The following is a 20,031-nucleotide window of genomic DNA, read 5'->3' on the forward strand; positions in this document are numbered from 1 at the left end:
CTTATAAAATTCTAACAGGACTAGACAGACTAGATGCAGGAAGGCTGTTCCCGATGGCGGGGGAGTCCAGAACCAGGGGTCACAGTCTAAGGATAAGGGGTAAGCCATTTAGGACAGAGATGAGGAGGAATTTCTTCACCCAGAGAGTGGTGAACCTGTGGAACTCTCTACCACAGAAGGCAGTTGAGGCCAATTCATTAAATATATTCAAGAAGGAGTTAGATATATTTCTTAAGGCTAAAGGGATCAAGGGATATGGGGAGAAGGCAGGGACAGGGTACTGAATTTGGATGATCAGCCATGATCTCATTAAATGGCGGAGCAGGCTTGAGGGGCCGAATGGCCTACTCCTGCTCCTATCTGATAATGCTTCGATAAGCATCCGGGAAGACGCCCAACACCTCGAGTCTCTTCGCCGGGAGCAAGTGGAAGCCAAGCGCAAACAGCGGAAGGAGCGCACGTCAATCCAAGCATCCCACCCACCTGCCCCTTCAACCACCGTCTGCCCCACCTGTGACAGAGACTGTAGGTCCCGAATTGGACTCATTTTTAGTGTGGAAGCAAGTCATCCTCGGTTCCGAGGGACTGCCTAAGAAGAAGGAAATGGCCGAGCAAGCCTCTCAGTTGTAACAAACAGCTACGAAACAAAATAATAAGAATGAAACCGGAGGGATCACCCGGCATCGACCTCGGCACCGGCTACGGAAACGGCAATGGCACACCCAGCCCAATCAATCCTGCAAAGTCCTCCTCACCAACATCTGGGGACTTGTGCCAAAATTGGGAGAGCTGTCCCACAGACTAGTCAAGCAACAGCCTGACATAGTCATACTCACAGAATCATACCTTACAACCAATGTCACATACTCCTCCATCACCATCCCTGGGTATGCCCTGTCCCACCGGCAGGACAGACCCACCAGGGGGGGCGGCACAGTGGTATACAGTCGGGAAGGAGTGGCCCTTGGAGTCCTCAACATTGAATCCGGACCCCATGAAGTCTCATGGCTTCAGGTCAAGCATGGGCAAGGAAACCTCATGCTGATTACCACCTACCGCCCTCCCTCAGCTGATGAATCAGTACTCCACCATGTTGAACACCACTTGGAAGAAGCACTGAGAGTAGCAAGGGCACAGAATGTACTCTGGGTGGGGGACTTCAATGTCCATCACCAAGAGTGGCTCGGTAGCACCATTACTGACTGAGCCCTGAAGGACATAGCTGCCAGTCTGGGCCTGTGACAGGTGGTGAGAGAACCAACATGAGGGAAAAACCTACTTGACCTCGTCCTCACCAATTTACCTGTCGCAGATGCATCTGTCCATGACAGCATTGGCAGCAGTGACCACCGCACAGTCATTGTGGAGATGAAGTCCCGTCTTCACACTGAGGACACCCTCGATCGTGTTGTGTGGCACTTACCACCATGCTAAATGAGATAGATTCAGAACAGATCTAGCAGCTCAAAACTGGGCATCCATGAGGCGCTGTGGGCCATCAGCAGCAGCAGAATTGTATTCCACCACAATCTGTAACCTCATGGTCCAGCATATCCCTCACCCTACAATTACCATCAAGCCGGGGGACCAAACCTGGTTCAATGAGGAGTCTAGAAGAGCATGCCAGGAGCAGCACCAGATGTACCTAAAAATTAGATGCCAACCTGGGGAAGCTGCAACACAGGACTACATGTATGCTAAAAATCGGAAGCAGCTATCGAGAGGCCAAAGTGATCCCACAATCAACAGATCAGATCAAAGCTCCGCAGTCCTGTCACATCCAGTCGTGAATGGTGGTGCTGTGGCAAAGCCATCAAGAGACTCTTGCAGTAACGTTTATAATTGTCTTTAATCATAGTTGTTACCTTTAAGTGCGTGCGCTGTTTAAACAGCGCAGGATCGATAAAATCACGATCTGACGCAATGACGTCATCACACGGGTCACGTGACGTTCCCAACGGCGGGAAACGTGATGATGTCATGATGTCAGGGGGGTAAGGCGTTTCTGTTCAGTCCTCGTGGATCCAGCTTGTGTATAGACCTGTTTGGAGTTTCTCCTGCGTTCTTTTGTTTATAACTGTTTCAGTACATTAAACCACGTTTGTTTAACTGTCAGTTTCAACCGCAGTATTTTCGTAGTAATGTGAAGACCCCTACATTGGTGACCCCGAAACTTCGTGAACGTTTTTCGCGGTGGACATGGAATGCAGGCCAATGATGGAAGCCAATGCAGTGGCTTTGAAGCTCCCCCAATTCTGGGAACAACAGGCGGCCTCCTGGTTTGTGCAGGCTGAGGCACAATTTGATTTCCGCAACATCGTGCAGGACCAGCTCCGATATCTGTACGTGGTCTCCGCCCTCGACAGCTCGACGGCGTCGAGGATCATCAGCCTTCTGGAGAACCCCCCGACCGCTGACAAGTATGTTACCATCAAGACACAGCTGCTGCAGGTATTTGGCCTTACAAAGGCGGAGCGCGCTCGCTGTCTCCTTACACTACCCGGGTTAGGCAACACCAAACCCTCGGAACTAATGAGCCACATGCTAACGCTCCTGGGGTCCGAACCCCAATGTTTCCTGTTTCGCGAGCTGTTTCTTAGTCAGCTTCCCGAACAGGTCCAAGCAGCCCTCGCCAGGTCGGACGCCGGGGATTGCATCGCGCTCGCCGAAGAGGCGGATAAAATATACGCGGTCCGACAGCAATGCTGCACCATTGCGCAACGCCCAGCCCCGAAGGGCCCCGCCTCGACACCTCCGACGACCGGTTACTGTTATTACCACGCTCGTTTTGGCCTGAAAGCCCGCTGCTGCCGCCCGCCTTGCAGTTTCGCGCCCAAACCGTCAGACCGCCGCGAGTCAAGAACACCGGAACCGGGGCGTGCCCCATGGCCACGATGGCGATCGGCGACTCCGGGAATTTAGGAGTCGGTCAAACAGGCTTGTCCGACCTCCTCTGCAATTGACGTTCCTCGTTAAAGACAATTCTGGGGGGGCGTATGTGGCAAAGCCATCAAGAGACTCTTGCAGTAACGTTTATAATTGTCTTTAATCATAGTTGTTACCTTTAAGTGTGTGCGCTGTTTAAACAGCACAGGATCGATAAAATCGCGATCTGACGCAATGACGTCATCACACGGGTCACGTGACGTTCCCAACGGCGGGAAACGTGATGATGTCATGACATCAGGGGGGTAGGGTGTTTCTGTTCAGTCCTCGTGGATCCAGCTTGTGTATAGACCTGTTTGGAGTTTCTCCTGCATTCTTTTGTTTATAACTGTTTCAGTACATTAAACCACGTTTGTTTAACTGTCAGTTTCAACCGCAGTATTTTCGTAGTAGTGTGAAGACACCTACAGCTGCATCTTTTCTCACTCTTCTTCCTTCACATCTCTACTTATTGCCTAACCCTGTCTACTCTTTCCTCTACATGTATCAGTTGCCTTCAGATTGCAAGTTGTTGGTGCATAGTCTTCTCTTCAATGGCTGAATCACAACATTTGATTTCTAGCCCTTCAGAAAGGACAGCGAAAATCATATTTCAGTGTTGCAGTTTCTAAATGTTTCATAAGTCTAACCTTTGATTCCACCTTTAGTTCTCCATCATCCATCAATCTTCTTGTGTTTACTGCCCTATAATTTCAGTGGAACTCCCACATCTCCATTGCTAAAGCTGCCGTCAAAAAGCTTTGATCCCTCTTTCATACCAAATATTCCTTAGCAACTCTTCACTCCCTATAATACTGAAGTCTGTTCCAAATTGTGGTGGCGGGGTGCAGAGGGGATAGTCAATGCTGAAGAGGACTGCAACAAATTGCAAGAAGACATTAATAAACTGGAAGAATGGGCAGATATTGGCAAATGAAATTCAACACAGATAAATGTGAGGTATTACATTTTGGTAAGAAAAATAGGGAGGTGACATATTACTTGGAAAATAAGAATCTAAATGGGGTAGAAGAACAAAGGGATCTCGGAATACAAATGCACAAATCACTGAAAGTAGCGACACAGGTTAACAAGCCCATAAAAAAAGCAATCCAAGCACTAGGGTTTATTTCTAGTGGGATTGAATTGAAAAGTAGGGAAATTATGCTAAACTTGTATCTAACCTTGGTTAGATTACACTTGGAGTAATGTGTATGTTAATTATGTGTGTTATAGTGATAATTACTACACAGACTACAAGAGTAAATTCAACAGGTCTTTACTGGTTGGAGGTAGGGACTATACTGAATACAATATTACTACACAGTGCTTATATACCGGTGTGGTCACCACCGGTATTACGTATACAGCAGCCAGAGAAAGTAGTACATCTCTTAAGGTGGAACAGGCTTAAGTTCTCTTAAGGTGGAACAGGTTACATACACCACAGTGTACAGTTCTGGTTGCCATATTATAAAAAGGATATAGAGGCACTGGATAGGGTACAATTTTTTTTTACAAGGATTGACGTAAGAAAACTACTAGGCACTTTGTCTAAGCGTTAAACAAAGCTTTAATCAACTGTTTTACACCATGGAGGTCTAGTTGTGTCCTTCACTAGTTCCTGTTAAGAATGTCCTGCGCAAGCTGGGCCCGTGCCAGAGTATTTATACTCTCCCTGGACAGCGCCACCCGCAGGCCGCTCAGTATTATTTCATAAGTCATGAATGACTGATTCATGTCATTCTTCCCGCCTGAAGGAGTGGTAGTCCAGCGACTTCCTTCTATCGGATTAATATTAATAGCTGCAGTCGTTTGGATCTCTGTTTGTGGCTGGAAGGCACATCTCCTCGGACCGTGTCTGGGTCCCTGGGTCGCTTGGTTCGTACCGGCGGGCTGGCAGAGCTCATGTCGCCTTGATCGACCTGAGGGGGACTGGGGAGATCATGACTCCGGGTGCGGGCCCCCACAGGTGCAGAGCTGGCTTCATCCTGCTCGTTAGTCGGTGATTGACCAGCGTCCTGGCTTCAGGTGCTCTGTTCCCCGGGTTGATCCGGCGGAGTAGCTGGCAGATCCCTTGACGTCCCAGGTAGGGCATCATCCTTGGAGGAGCGCAGAGTATTGGCATCGTTAATACGGATCCCTCTATCGATTGGGTCCGTGGGACCGGTTGGGCAGGGAGCCAGATCCCAAAGTGAAACTGTAGACTCCCGGCCATCAGGGTACCGCATGTATGTGTATGTAGGATTGACATCCATTAGTTCCACTTCGTCGACGTAGGGATCACTCTTGGAAGATCGGACGAATCTTCAGAGCAGCACGGGGCCAGGAGCTGCCAACCATGATGGTAGGGATGTCCCATGAGTGGAGCGACGCTGGAGCCCGAAGAATAGTTCGTGAGGAGTAACATTGGTGGATGTAGAAAGGAGAGACCTGATGGAATGCAACGCGTCAGGGAGCATAGTTTCCCACTGCTGGTCTGGTAGGTTGTGTGACCTCAGTGCAAGATGAACAGCATTCCAAATGATAGCGTTGTATCTCTCAACCTGTCAGTTTCCAATAGGATGATACGGTGTCGTTTTACTTGTGGCGATTCCCCGTTGGGAAAGATAACTTTTGAGCTCGCTTGACATGAAGGAGGGACCCCGATCAGAGCGGATGAAATTGACCATACCGCAAAGGGAAAAGACCTGATCGAGGCATTTGATCACTGTGGAAGTAAGCATATTGGGACAGGGGAAAGCAAAGGGAAAGCGTGAATATTCGTCCACTATAGTAAGCAAGTAGGTGTTTCGCGTTGAAGGCGGCAGTGGCCCTTTAAAGTAAATGCTGAGTCGCTGCATAGGGTGTATGAGCGAGCCATCCGATGGACGGAAGAATTGTGGTTTTAATTCCGCGCAAATTCTACAAGTGGAGCATATTCTTTTCACGTCTTCCGTAGAAAATGGGAGATTTTTAGATTGCACAAAGTGCAACATACGGGTAATGCCAGGATGGCATCAATCAGTATGAAGATCCGCAAGAGTCGAAGTTGACATGGAAGAGCAGAATGCACGCATGATGGTATCCGGGGCCACATTATCTTTGCCGGGTCGATAATCTATGGTGTAGCCAAAGTCGGCCAATTCCATTCTCCAGAGCTGTATCTCATTATTCTTGACCTTAGTGCGTTTTCGGTTATCCAGCATAAAGGCCACGGAGTGCTGATCGGTTATAAGCGTGAAATGGCGACGAGCGAGAAAATGACTCCATTTACGTACCGCTTCGATGATGGCCATAGCCTCCTTCTCGACGGGAGGATAATGGAGCTCGCTACCCTGCAAAGTTCTGGACAGAAATGCAACGGGTCGACCACCTTGATTCAAGGTAGCCGAGATCGCCACGTCCGATGCATTGCACTCGACCACGAAAGGGAGGTTTTCATCGATGGAACGAAGCGTGGCTTTTTCCAGTTGTTGCTTGAGGAGGTCGAAGGCTGAAATAGCCATTGCCTCCAACGGAAATGACTTCGTGTGAAGCAGGGGCTGGATCTTGTCGGAAAAGTGGGGTATCCACTTCGCATAATATGCGAACATGCCGAGGGCCCGACGAAGAGAGCTGAGATTCGTAGGAGGAGGGAGCTCCTGAAGCGGATGAAGTCGCTCCGGATCCGGTTTGATGACACCATTGCCCACCCAGTAGCCAAGGATGTTGATTAATGGTACTGATTTCACGGATTTGGACTCATTTAAGGTTAAGTTGTGACGACGGAGAACGCCAAAAAATTTCTGGAGGTTGGCATCGTGCTCCTTCTGGTCATGACCAGCAATGGTGATATTATCCAGATATGGAAACGTGTCCGTTAAGTTCTCCTGTTTAACTAGGCTGTCCATTGTCCGTTGAAAGACGGCCACCCCATTGGTGACCCCAAACAGAAGGCGACAAAACTGGTAAAGCTGAACGTTGGCCTTAAAGGGCATATACTTCTTGTCAGGGTCCTTTAACGGTACTTGATGATATGCGCTCTTTAAGTCAAAAGTTGAAAATACCTTGTAGTTGGCAAGGTTATTGACCATGTCATCGATGTGTGGTAGTGGGTAGACATCCAGGTCGGTATACTGGTTAATAGTTTGCAAGTAATCGATGCAAAGACATTTCTTGTGTTGCTTCAGAGGATTTTTAACAACGACGACTAGAGCCCACCAGGAAGATGAACATGGCTCAATGATACCGTCAGCTAGAAGGCGAGAGATTTCTGCCTCGATAAAGGATAGATCATCTTGACTGAAACGTCGTGATTTAGTGACTATGGGCTTACATCGGGGGGAAAGATTGGTGAACAAGGAGGGCTTGTCGAGCGAAGCCGCCGAAAGCGCACAAAACGGTACTTTGGAAATAGTAAGCACCGGCTTTGACCCTCCAAACTCGAAAGTGAGTCTTTTGTGTTGCTTCTGGAAATTCTGTCCCAGGAGCACATCACTGCATAGATTTTTGAGCACCCCAAGCCGGGTGGAAAAATAAGTGCAGCCATTGAGAATAAGGTCGACAAGACAAAAGCCGGAAGAGTTGGTGGTTAGTGTCGTCGGAGCCATTGCAATTTCCCTGTCCGAGGGGTAAATATGCAGTTTTAACTTACTGACAGCTTGCTCACTGATGAAGCTGTCAGAGCTACATGAGTCAATTAGTGCTCTCAAATGTGTCCATTTGCCGAAACCTTTGTGGCTGCATGGGACAGGCTTTGGGGAAAAACAGCTGTGATGGGAGGGGGGGCAGTTTTATACTTGACAGCTGTAACATTAGTAGTGGCTCTTGGGGAAGGAGCAGTTTTATAGATAGCAGCTGTAACCCTAGGAGAGGCACTTGACTGACATACTTTAGAAAAGTGACCTTTCTTACTGCAATGATTGCAGGTTGCATTACGAGCAGGACAAAATTTCCTATAGTGAAATGCACCTTCACAGAAGAAACACTTCTTTTTAGATTGCCAAGATGCCGCTAGGGTAGGGTCGTCATCAGCTAGGATAGAGTCGTCATCAGTGAGGGCTTCCGCCTGAGAGGCTTATCGGAGGAGTCACTAAAAGTGTCAGCAGCAGTCCATGCACGTGGTAAAAGATAGGCATCTGCATTTTTTTTTGCTAAGTCCAGAGAATATGCCTGGTCATAGGCAGCTTGTAACTCGAGGGTTTTATTCTCCAACAGACGCTGGCGTATGAAGGGAGATGCAATTCCATTAATAAAAGAATCACAAATTAATTCCTCCTGGTACTGCTCAGCTGAGACAGCTTTGAGATTACAGTCTTTGCTGAGCCTGCGAAGCTTTTGAAGGAATTCGTCAAGTGATACCCCGGGTTGTTGTCGAGTTGTGGCCAGTAAGTGCCGAGCAAAAATTTTGTTTGGGGCCTTAACATATAGTTGCTGCAGTATTTGGATAGCGGAGTCATAGTCTACACAGTCTTCAATATACTCAAACACATGAGGAGAGACATAATTGGCAAGCATTTGTAACTCATCAGGAACATTCTCACCACAAGCCCCGAGGAAGTTGCTGAAGGTACGATACCAGTATTTCCATACCTTAGCAGTTGTAGGTGAATTCGGGTCCAGGTCAAGATGGGCGGGTCTGAGTAGTTTCTCCATGATGGATTGATTACTACGTCTGGTTCCCTTCTACCATTTGAGTCGTAGCTGTCTGTTCCCAAAATCACTCAGAGCGTGAAGCAAGTTTCAGTTGATTAAATTGACATAAGAAAACTACTAGGCACTTGGTCTAAGCATTAAACAAAGCTTTAATCAACAGTTTTACAACATGGAGGTCTAGTTGTGTCCTTCACTAGTTCCTGTTAAGAATGTCCTGCGCAAGCTGGGCCCGTGCCCGAGTATTTATACTCTCCCTGGACAGCGCCACCCGCAGGCCATTCAGTATTATTTCATAAGTCATGAATGGCTGATTCATGTCAAGGATGATACCAGAAATGCGAACGTATACCTATCAGGAAAGGTTGAACAGGCTGGGTCTCTTTTCTCTTGAAAAGATAAGGCTGAGGGGTGACCTAATATAGGTCTTTAAAATTATGAAAAGTTTTGATAGATTAGATACAGAGAGAGTGTTTCCACTTGTGGGGAAGAGCAAAACTAGAGGCCATCAATATAAGATAGTCACCAAGAAATAAAATCGGGAATTCAGAAGGAACTTCTTTACCCAGAGAGTGATGAGAATGTGGAACTCGCTACCACAGGGAGTGATTGAGGCAAATAGTATCGATGCATTTAAGGGGAGGCTAGATAAGCATATGAGGGAGAAGGGAATAGAGGGTTAGATAGATGAGGAATGATAGGAGGAGGCGTGTGTGGAGCATAAACACCGGCATGGACTGGTTGGGCCGAATGGCCTGTTTCTGTGCTGTATATCCTATGTATGTAATCCTATGTAAGTCTACACTCTTCTCAGCAGCTATGAAACAGGTGTAGCACACAGCTTCAGATGAAGGCCCTTCAACCAATTTGCTACAATTTTTCCAGCATCACAACCCTATAATCTAACCATTACAGCACCTGGCTGTTTTTTAAGTGAGTCCAAGATCCTGAGCTCAACTATTCTTCCTGGCAACATATTCCACTCCCAGCATAAAAAAATACTTCCTCACATCTACCATAAGTTTGTCCACAACCTGAACTTGTGCCCTGGCATATTTGAAATGGTTGCTTCAGGTTGGGTTACTCTACCTGAGACATCACTCTTCGAGAATGAAAAGCCTTACCTATCGCCACCAAAGGCATGATGGGTCAAATAGTCTACCTTCGCACTCATTTCTATTAAGCTATTCCTTCTGACAGCAGAGATGAAAGAAACAAACCTCCCTGGCAATAGTGACTTTAGTAACTTCAGACCGTAGCTATGCCCTCCATTTTCTTTAGAGAGGATGTACTGGTGATATGGAGTGTCTAGAAGGCGAGGGGGGGGGCGGGGGGTTGCAGGTTCATGTTTCCGGTGTAAACCGTTTACCAAGACACAGTTCTGGCAGGGAGGGGGGCATTTGTGCCCATGATGCCTGTCTGTTTTTGCTCTTTCCGTAACTGGTGAACCCATTTTATTTTGCCAGCATTTTCTGTTGGGATTTCAAACTTCCATTTGCAGTTTTTGCTCTTTCTCCCATTCCCCCCCTTTTGCGTCTGTGTGAGCACCTCTGATGTCTTTTCACCGCCTTAATTATTTGCATGTTTGTTTCTTTAATGTCATTCCATCATCTTGCTGAGATGATCTTTCACATCAACAAGCAATTTTCTACTAAGCAGATTGCATGTCATTCATCCTATTAGCTCCCTCTCTGGAACTGGATTATCTTTTGTTTCTCAACCCCAATCCATGTTTTCCTTTCCCAATCTTATGAAAATGCTTGCTTATCTTTAATTTTCAGTTCTGATGAAGGATCTACACCTGGAACATCAGTTTGTTTCTTTCTTTCTCTCCACAGATGCTCGTTGACCTGTTGTGTATTTCCAGCATTTTCTGTTTTTTTGACAACTACATTTACCTGATTCCAACCTGTGGGAACCTCTCCCTATGTCCATCAACTTCACAAACCTCCTCCCTTGTCTCTCTAACTACACTGATGTATACAGTTCATCCTCTGCTGACAATTTATTGGTTTTTAGTTCTGTAAGTCTGTCTAGAGCCTGGGTTTCAGTAAATTTAAACTCAATTCAAAACTAAATTCATGCTGTCTTCCCTGGTAACAACTTCCAAGAAGTAGTCATTTAGCATGTTAACTATTTTCTGTTGATGTTTAGCTCCATATTAGTCCTTTAGTGTTTTGAATTTTAGCCTCTTGCTGTTAGTACATTGTAGCTGATTGTTCTAGGAACTGAGCACGTCTGAAAACCTTCTTGCTATACACTTTTGCATTTCTGAACGTTTAGGGACTTTAATATCACCAATGATTTCTTACTCAGTTGATGAATTGCAATATCCTTCGCAGCGGGTCATGGTGACGTTTAGTTCACAGCCATTGTCGGTTAGCGTCTCCGTGTAGCTGGTAGGTAAACATTGTGCTGTAAACAGAAATAGAAAGGATAAAGGATCTGACAGTAATATCTAACATTTAGGAGGAGTTGATGGTAACAGTGGACATATACAAACATGTTAAGCACTGTCCTGCTAATATTCTTTAATAATTTTAGTAATCAAACATTTGTGGCGGATCGCCACCTAAACGGGCGCAATCCACTTTTCCGTCCGTGGACAATAAATCGGGCACCTTGCCTTTAAGAAGCATGCAGCCTTTAAGGCATGACAAAGGAGCAGGCATCGCCCTCAGTGTGTACACAAAAGCGCGGGCGTCGCCCTCATTCTGTTTTTTGGGTTTAGCAGAGAGAAGAGCTGGGGCAGCCATCTCTCAAGAGAATGTAATAAAAAGCCATGTGTTCCTCAGATCGGTTCGGCCTCCATTCGTGTTCCGCGGCAGCCTCAACATTGGTGACCCCGACGCTCAAAACGTATTCCGAGCACTGCAATGGCGGACATGAATGCAGTTTCCGTGAAACTGCCGGAGTTTTGGGAAAACCAGCCCGAAGCCTGGTTCCTCCAAGCTGAGTCCCGATTCCGGCTTCGACACATCACCACAGATGGGACGAAGTATGACTACCTCGTCGCATCACTCGGTAGCTCCACAGTCACGAAGGTCTGGATAACACTGCAAAACTCACCAGAGGAGGGCAAGTATGCACATCTTAAGGCTGTGCTCCTTAAAAAATTTACGACCTCGACATACCAGCGAAACTGCCGCCTCCTCGACCTTCCAGGCCTCGGTGACGCCTCACCGTCAGACCTCCTCTCCCACATGCTCTCACTCACCGACGAGAGCCCACCCGGGTCTCTCTTCCGCATGCTGTTCATCCGCCAGCTACCTCCCAGCATCCGCCCAGCGATCGTGGCATCCGGCCTCACGGATCTAGAAGCCCTGGCCGGCGAGGCCGACAAGCTGCTGTCCGCTCACTCCAGCCGCGACGTCGCTCCAGACCTGGCAGCCACAGCCTGGGCGCGCCCCTCACCGGCCACCACGCGGCCACAAGGCCCAGCCACGGAGCCCACGGGGCCTTCGCGCCCCACAAACCCGGGCTACTGTTACTATCACGCACGGTTCGGCACCAGGGCACAACAGTGCACACCTCCCTGTTCCTTCAAGTCCGCCCCCGTACCAACCCCCATGATGGCCATGGGCCACGCGGGCTCCCTGCTGTACGTCACGGATGACAAAACCGGCCGCCGGTTCCTGTGCGACACTGGAGCTCAGCACAGCATCATCCCGGCCTCCGCCCTCGACATCCAAAAGGGCGAACGAGGACAGGCGCTGGCTGCCGCTAATGGCTCGGACATCCAGACGTACGGCACCCGCACAGTCACCCTCGACCTCGCTGGTCGCCGCTACCGATGGGAGTTCATCACTGCCAAGGTACTCTCCCCTCTCATCGGTGCAGATTTCCTGTGCGCCCACGACTACTGGTAGACATCCCTCGACACCGCCTCATGGACATGAACACCATGTCCCCCATCCTGGGCACCATGGCCCCCCGTCAACCCGCCGACATGGCGTCACAGTGCCACGCCCGGGCCACGGATGACTAGTCGGCACTCCTGGCCGAATTCCCGGCCCTCACCAACCCGACCTTCTCCGCGGAGGCCGCCAAACACGGGGTGGAACACTTCATCCCCACCACAGGCCCCCCAGTGTACGCCCACGCCCGCAGGCTGGACCCGGCCAAACTGGAGATCGCGCGGACCGAGTTTGCCACTATGGAACAGCTCGGCATCATCCGCCGCTCCAACAGTCCCTGGGCCTCCCCACTCCACATCGCCCCCAAACCAGGCGGGGGTTGGCGCCCCTGCGGGGATTACCGCCACCTCAACAACGCCACCACCCCTGCTCGGTACCCCGTGCCGCACATTCAGGACTTCTCGGCTAGACTGGCCGGCCGCTCAGTCTTTTCCAAAGTCGACCTGGTGCGCGGCTACCACCAAGTCCCCGTCCACCCCGCAGACGTCCCCAAGACAGCCGTAATCACCCCCTTCGGGCTTTTCGAGTTCCTGCGGATGCCCTTCGGCCTCAAAAACGCGGCCCAGGCATTCCAACGGCTCATGGACTCGGTCCTTCGGGACCTGAAGTTCCTGTTCGTCTACCTGGATGACATCCTGGTAGCCAGTTCCTCCAAGCAGGAACACCTCGAACACCTTCGCATCCTGTTCGGGCACCTCAGCGACCACGGGCTCATCCTCAGCCCAGCCAAGTGCCAGTTCGGCCTGGACAAGATCGACTTCCTCGGCCACCACATCACCCATGCTGGGGCCATTCCCCTGCCCACCAAGGTGCAGGCCGTCCAGCAATTTCCCCGCCCCACCACCATCAAAGGACTCCAGGAGTTCCTCGGGATGGTGAATTTCTACAACCGCTTCATCCCCAAAGCGGCGTCCCTCATGAGGCCCCTGTATGAAGCCCTCCGGGGCAGGAGCGGCAAGATGGCGGTCGAATGGACGGCAGGCGTATCAGCCGCCTTCAACTCCACCAAGACCGCACTCGCCGACGCCACCCTGCTCGCGCACCCACGGCCCAATGCCAGAGTAGCGCTCACCACGGACGCCTCCGACCACGCGGTCGGCACCGTGTACGAGCAGTGGGTCGACGGCGCCTGGCAACCACTTGCCTTCTTCAGCCGCCAACTACGCCCCCCGGAGGTCAAGTACAGCACCTTCGACCGCGAGCTCCTCGCGCTGTACCTGGCGGTCCGCTATTTTCGTTTTTTGCTGGAGGGCCACCCCTTCACTGCGTTTGTCGACCACAAACCCCTGACATTCGCAATGGCAAAGACAACCGATCCCTGGTCTGCCAGGCAGCAGTGCCAGCTCGCGGCAGTGTCCGAGTTCACCACGAACATCCAACACGTCTCCGGCCGAGACAACGTGGTAGCCGACTGCCTCTCCCGCCCCGCCATCCACGCCGCACACCTGGCAGTCGACTACGCTCAACTCGCAGCAGACCAGCTCACGGACCCTGATCTGCTCTCCGCACCTACCAACCTACCAGGGCTACGCCTGGCCGACGTCGCCTGCGGCCCGACTGCAGTCACGGTCAAGTGCGACATATCCCTATCTCAACCTCGGCCCGTCGTCCCAGCGTCCTGGCGCCGCCGGGTATTCGAGATTCTCCACAACCTCTCCCACCCTGGCGCCTGCGCATCCATCAAATTGGTAGCCATCCGCTTTGTCTGGCGCGGCCTTCGCAAGGATGTGCATACTTGGGCCAACCCCTGCCTAGCCTGCCAACGGGCCAAGGTGCAGCAACACACGAAAGCACCCCTCGAGGAGTTCACCGTCCCTTCACGTAGATTCGACCACATCCACGTGGACATCGTCGGGCCCCTGCTGCCGTCGCAAGGCCACACGCACTTGCTGACGATCGTCGACCGCACCACGCGCTGGCCCAAGGCAATTCCACTGACCTCTACCACCACCGCCGACATCGCCAGAGCTTTCGGCAGCACCTGGGTCGCACGGTTCGGCGTCCCCTCCGACATGACGTCGGACAGAGGTCCGCAATTTACCTCTGAACTCTGGACCACCATCGCACGCAATCTCGGGGTGACCATTCACCGCACCACAGCGTACCACCCCCAAGCCAACGGACTGTGTGAGTGATTCCACAGATCCTTGAAGGCATCTCTTCGAGCCAGCCTCCAGGACGGCGCCTGGACCGACCGACTCCCGTGGGTCCTCCTCGGCCTGTGCTCCGCGGTTAAAGAAGACCTCCACGCATCGGCAGCAGAGCTCGTGTACGGCCAGCCGCTGCGCGTACCCGGCGAGTTCCTGCCCACTGCCACGACACCCTGGTCAGCCGACCAGCAACGCCACGACTTCGCCTCACCGGCGCTACAGTTCGCCCCGGTGCCCATTGCCCGGCACGGCAAATCCACCTCACACGTCCCGCTAAGCCTGCACCAGGCACGGTTCGTTTTCGTCCGGCATGACGCCCACCGCGGACCCCTTCAACCCCCGTACGATGGGCCCTACAAAGTGCTACAGGCTGGGGACAAATTTTTCGCCCTTCAAGTGGGCGACAGGACTGAAAAAGTGTTGGTTGACCGACTCAAGCCAGCACACTCGGAGCCTGGTGAGCAGGTCCCAGTAGCTCGTCCACCACCACGCGAACGACCTGCCCTCAAGCCAGTACACCCGGCTGCTCCACGCCCGGCCGTTCCACGTCCACCGGCGTCCTACAAGAGCCGCTCCGGCCAGCCCATCAGACCGCCGCACCATCTCGTCCACACCTCCTAAGCGGATTCTGGGGGGAGCTGTGTGGCGGATCGCCACCTAAACGGGCGCAATCCACTTTTCCGTCCATGGACAATAAATCGGGCACCTTGCCTTTAAGAAGCATGCTGCCTTTAAGGCATGACAAAGGAGCGGGCGTCGCCCTCAGTGTGTACACAAAAGCGCGGACGCCGCCCTCATTCTGTTTTTCGGGTTTAGCAGAGAGAAGAGCTGGGGCAGCCATCTCTCAAGAGAATGTAATAAAAAGCCATGTGTTCCTCAGATCGGTTCGGCCTCCATTCGTGTTCCGCGGCAGCCTCAACACATTTGAGGATTTAAAACATGGACCCAGAAATTACTGTTAGTAATTGTTACAACTTTTGGGTCTGGACTCTATCTTTTCTCAGCTTCAGTGTCATCGATCACTGCTACAAGTAGAGCTCGTATCCCCAACCATCTTTACATTTACTGCCCAATATCTAGCTACATGATAGCATGACCTGGGGACTACCTCCGTAGTATGTACTGGCTTATGTGATTTTGCATGGGCCACACCGATATTTCTCCTATCTTCCAGAAGGCAGACTCTAGTGAGATGAGGCCAATTGTAAATCAATCAACAGTTTTATTTTAATCCAACGTTACAGATGCAAACGTCTCTGGAACATGCTCGCCCCCCACACCCGCTTCCCCTCCCCCTCCCCATGGTCACAAACTGATACGACATTGCAAGTGTACATGATTCTGTTTACTACTTCGTCTGGTATTCCAACTGTAGGACCTAATCAACATCCCAGATAACTAGGTGTTAACTCCTTGTGGCCAAATTGAACTTCATAATCAATGTTACCCCTAAGGTGCACAGACACGCACCAATTACGAGGTCCAGCACAGGCCGCTCACCAGCTGCTACCGCTGGAAGAGGTACTGTGCACGCGCTCCCGCTAATTTAAAGGGCCCGCGCAGGAAGAAAAAAAGGAATATTGATCATCATATAAGTTAACCCAAAATCTGGAAATGTGACAGTAATGTTATTAGCTAAATACGTAACCGTTTCTATAATAGTGGAGGTGTGAACTCATTTTAAATAAATGGGTGAACACTTGTGCGAAACCAGTAGACATATACAAACATGTTAAAGCACTGTCCTGCTAATATTACCAGCAGTAATTTCAAGGTTATTGCTCCTTGTCTGCAGTTTATATTAGTGTGCCCAATAAACAGGGGTCAGCTTTTAAGTTGCACATGCCCGAGGTTAAAAAAGTTTTCTTAACCCAGTTATTGTAATAAGCAAATGTTGATGACTGATTCAATGCTTGCACAGTTCTGGTCTTGATATTATATAAAGAATATAGAGGCACTGGTGAAGGTGGAAAGAAGATTTACAAGGATGATACAAGAACTGAGAGATTATACTGATCAGAATAGGCTAAACAGGCTGGTGTTCTTTTCTCTAGAAAAGAGAAAGCTGAGGGGTGACCTGATAGAAGTCTTTAAGATTATGCTAGGGTAGACTTGGAGAAGATGTTTCCACTTGTACCAAAACTAGGGGTCATCAATATAAGAGTCACTATTAAAACCAATAGGAAATTCAGGAGAAACTTCTTTACCCAGAGAGTGGTGAGAATGTGGAACCAAAAGAATGGTTGAGGCGAACAGCACAGATGCATTTATGAGGAAGCTCGATAAGCACATGAGAGAGAAAGGAATAGAAGGATATGCTGATAGGGTGAGATGAGGCGGCTTATCTGGAGCATAAACACTGGCACAGACCAATTGGGCTGAGTGGCCTGTTTCTGTGCTGTAAATTCTATGTAAATTGCACCTTTAAAAAAGGGGCATTTCCATTAACTGGGATGTGAGCAATACCCTGACCAAGACCAGTGGTTCCAGGAAGACCTGAGAGCACTTGGGTCTAGTTGCCAGGCCCCCTGCCCCCCACCACCACTTTTCTTGGTACTGACATGGTTGCTTGGTATCACCTGGGACCAAAAGGTTTATGCTGATACTGGCTTCACTGGTGTAGATTACTGTGGACCAGTTTGTTCAGCAGTTTGCCATTATTGGAGTTGCCAATACTGCTCGGGATTCGGTGCTGGGAGTGACTGGTGTTCCTCCAGCACTAATGAAGGTCAGCAGACTGAAACTCAGAGGGTGATGGTACCATAGCTGCACCTTTCTGCATTATAGGAATTCAAGTTTTGAGGATTTGATGCTTATAAATGCCTCAATTTGTAGCTCACTGTCTGTCTTGCCACCCTTAGTCCTGCTGCTCTCAAAAATCTCCTGACTCTTCAGCCTGACTGGTCTGGCCCAGAAACTTCTCTGATACTACAGGTGATTGGGAATCAGATGACAAGGAAGGAGAGGAAAAATCTGACTGCTTGTCTCCGCCATGAAAACCCTGGCTGACTCTGCCATGTGGGTATTTGATACTTTCAGCGTCCGAGCAGCCTGATTGTAGCTGCTAGGAGACCCCTGGATCCTTTATTCCAGATCTTATTTGGATCAACCTTGCCAAAATGTGCTGCTCTTCACTGTTTTCTTCCTCGGCTGGAAGGTGAGGAATTCACAGGGATGTGTAGAAGCAACCTTGAATGAGCTTTGGTCACCAGATGGCCTTTCCTTATCCTCAACTCTTCTAACAGCCATGTGCTTCTAACTTGACAGAAGGTACCATGCGTTAGAGAGAGATTGCAAGTCCTCCATCCAGACAACCAGCAGGACTTCTGGGAAGGGAAACCGTTACCATCAGACTACCTGGTTCTCCAAGGACCAGTTACCTTTCTGTGTGCAGGGTACTGCATCTCAGCAAAAGTTGGGTTCATGGAAATGTCAAGCAATTGAAGGCAACTGGCAAAAGATGAATAATGTATGATTGAAGATTAAATAGGTATGCCAGAAATCTTCTTGTTTTCCTTGCAGGTTGGGTGGAGGGGAAGCAGGGAATAGCCTTCCCTCAGAAGATGAAATAAGTTGGATAGAGACTACAACTGAGAAAATTGTACGTGGTTTGTGGAAGAAGAAAACTGGGCTTATTTTCTTACATATATACACTTAAGAGTTTCCCACTTACTTTTAAACCAGTAAAGTCTCCTCCAACAGAATATGTTTAAGTTGCTGTTGACCTCTAACATTGATCAGAAAATGGGTAAAAATTGAACTCCAGACGTGCTGCAATAACTGTTGTGTGTTAAATTTGAGTTTACAGTATTTATTGTAGTCCATGCCATCCCACATTCCTCACCTGCACCAAGTGCCACACTCTGATCACCTCCATCCTCTCAAAGCTCCACTGACTCTTCGTGCCCAAGTGTGTCGATTTCAAAATTCTTGTCCTCGTTTCCAAATCTCTCCAAGGGCTCACCCCCCACCCCCACTCCCCCCACCATTCATTCCTGCACACACACACACTGCTCCTCTAACACTGGACCTGTCCTTGCTCCCCCCACTCCACCATCATTGACTGCTTATTCAGCCACTGTGTCTACCCTCTGGAATTGTCTATCCAGTTCCTTCCACTTTGCCACCTTGCTCCTTTCTTTCAAAACATTCCTCTTTGACCATGACTTTGGTTTCCCATCCTAACCTGTCCATTCCCCATGCTCAGTATCCATCATACCCTTTTTGTGTCTATTGGAAAACAGCTCTGAGACAGCAGGAGCACATTATAAATGCAGTGAGTTGTTCTACCCACGTATCATCCTTGGCTGAGTGGGTAGCACTCTCGCTTATGATTCAGAATGATTTGGATTTCAAGTCTCACTCCAGAGAGGTGCCTTTCGGATGAGACATTAAACCGGGGCCCTGTCTGCCCTCTCAAGTGGACATAAGAGATCCTATGCCTTATTTGAAGAAGAGCAGGTGAGTTCTCAGTGTCCTGGCCAACATTTATTCCTCAACCAAATTCAAGAAAACAGATTATCTGATCATTTTTTGAATTGCTCTTTGAGGGACCTTGCTGTGTACAATTTGGCTGCTGTGTTTCCCTACATTACAACATTTTGAAATAAATACTTCATTAGCTTTGGGACAACTCTGAGATTGAGAATTGAACTACTTTTTATCCTGGTTCCTTTTGGTCTCCTTTTCACCATCTATAAGCAACTTACTTCCAGGCCTCCACCACTATGAATATGCGAGCAACCCAACACATCTTCTTTCAGTATTCTATCCTGCAATATTCTTCAACAATCTGTCTGCTTCCTTCAACAACACTTTACATTTATACAACTCATTTAACATATAAAATGTCCTGAAGACTTTACTGAGAAGTAAAACCTCCATCGCACATCATTGTGGCTGAGAATGGGCATGTATTGGTGGTGCAGTTTGGACTTGCATTGCTGCTGCATCCACTACGGCATCAAGCAGACCATGATTAGTGATTACACGGTCAATATTAGCATGACTGCACTATTATTCTTTGCATAACCCATAATGTGAAAACATCTTCTAAAAGTTGTTTCATTTTTATAAAATGAGCTTTTTTGAAACAAGTTTCTTATTGCAATGGAGTAAATCCTCAGAGTACTTACATTTTCCTTTTTCGCAGTTGTATAACTTGCAGCAACCAATTGAATCTAAACCTATGAACCTCTGAAAATAAAAATAAAAACATATTTTAGTTCCAACATAATCAACAAGTTGTCTGGGGTAAATATTGGCTTTTCATTAACTTAACCATTGTAACACAGAGCCATGGTTACGAATGTTATTTAAATGCACAATGAAGTTATGCCTTGCTAAACCTAATCAGGACTCTTCTCTGACCAGCATATTGCTTATTTGACACGGAATAATTTGAGGACATCGAGCCTAGAAATCAC

General features: G+C 49.1%; 1 long non-coding RNA gene across 1 annotated transcript in view; it reads right to left on the bottom strand.

Moving 5' to 3' along the window:
* LOC147106527 (uncharacterized) overlaps window positions 1–20,031 on the bottom strand; it is a 48,822-nt gene extending 28,791 nt beyond the window's left edge. Inside the window, exons 1-2 of the long non-coding RNA XR_015081061.1 lie at window positions 19,741–20,031; window positions 10,851–10,953 (exon numbers count right to left, since the gene is read on the bottom strand). This is a non-coding gene — a long non-coding RNA (uncharacterized LOC147106527). The remainder of the gene's footprint in view (window positions 1–10,850; window positions 10,954–19,740) is intronic.

Source organism: Somniosus microcephalus, chromosome 15 (genome assembly GCF_052327205.1).
Source record: "Somniosus microcephalus isolate GS21.2 chromosome 15, FLI_Smic_1.0, whole genome shotgun sequence".
Lineage (NCBI taxonomy): Eukaryota > Metazoa > Chordata > Chondrichthyes > Squaliformes > Somniosidae > Somniosus > Somniosus microcephalus.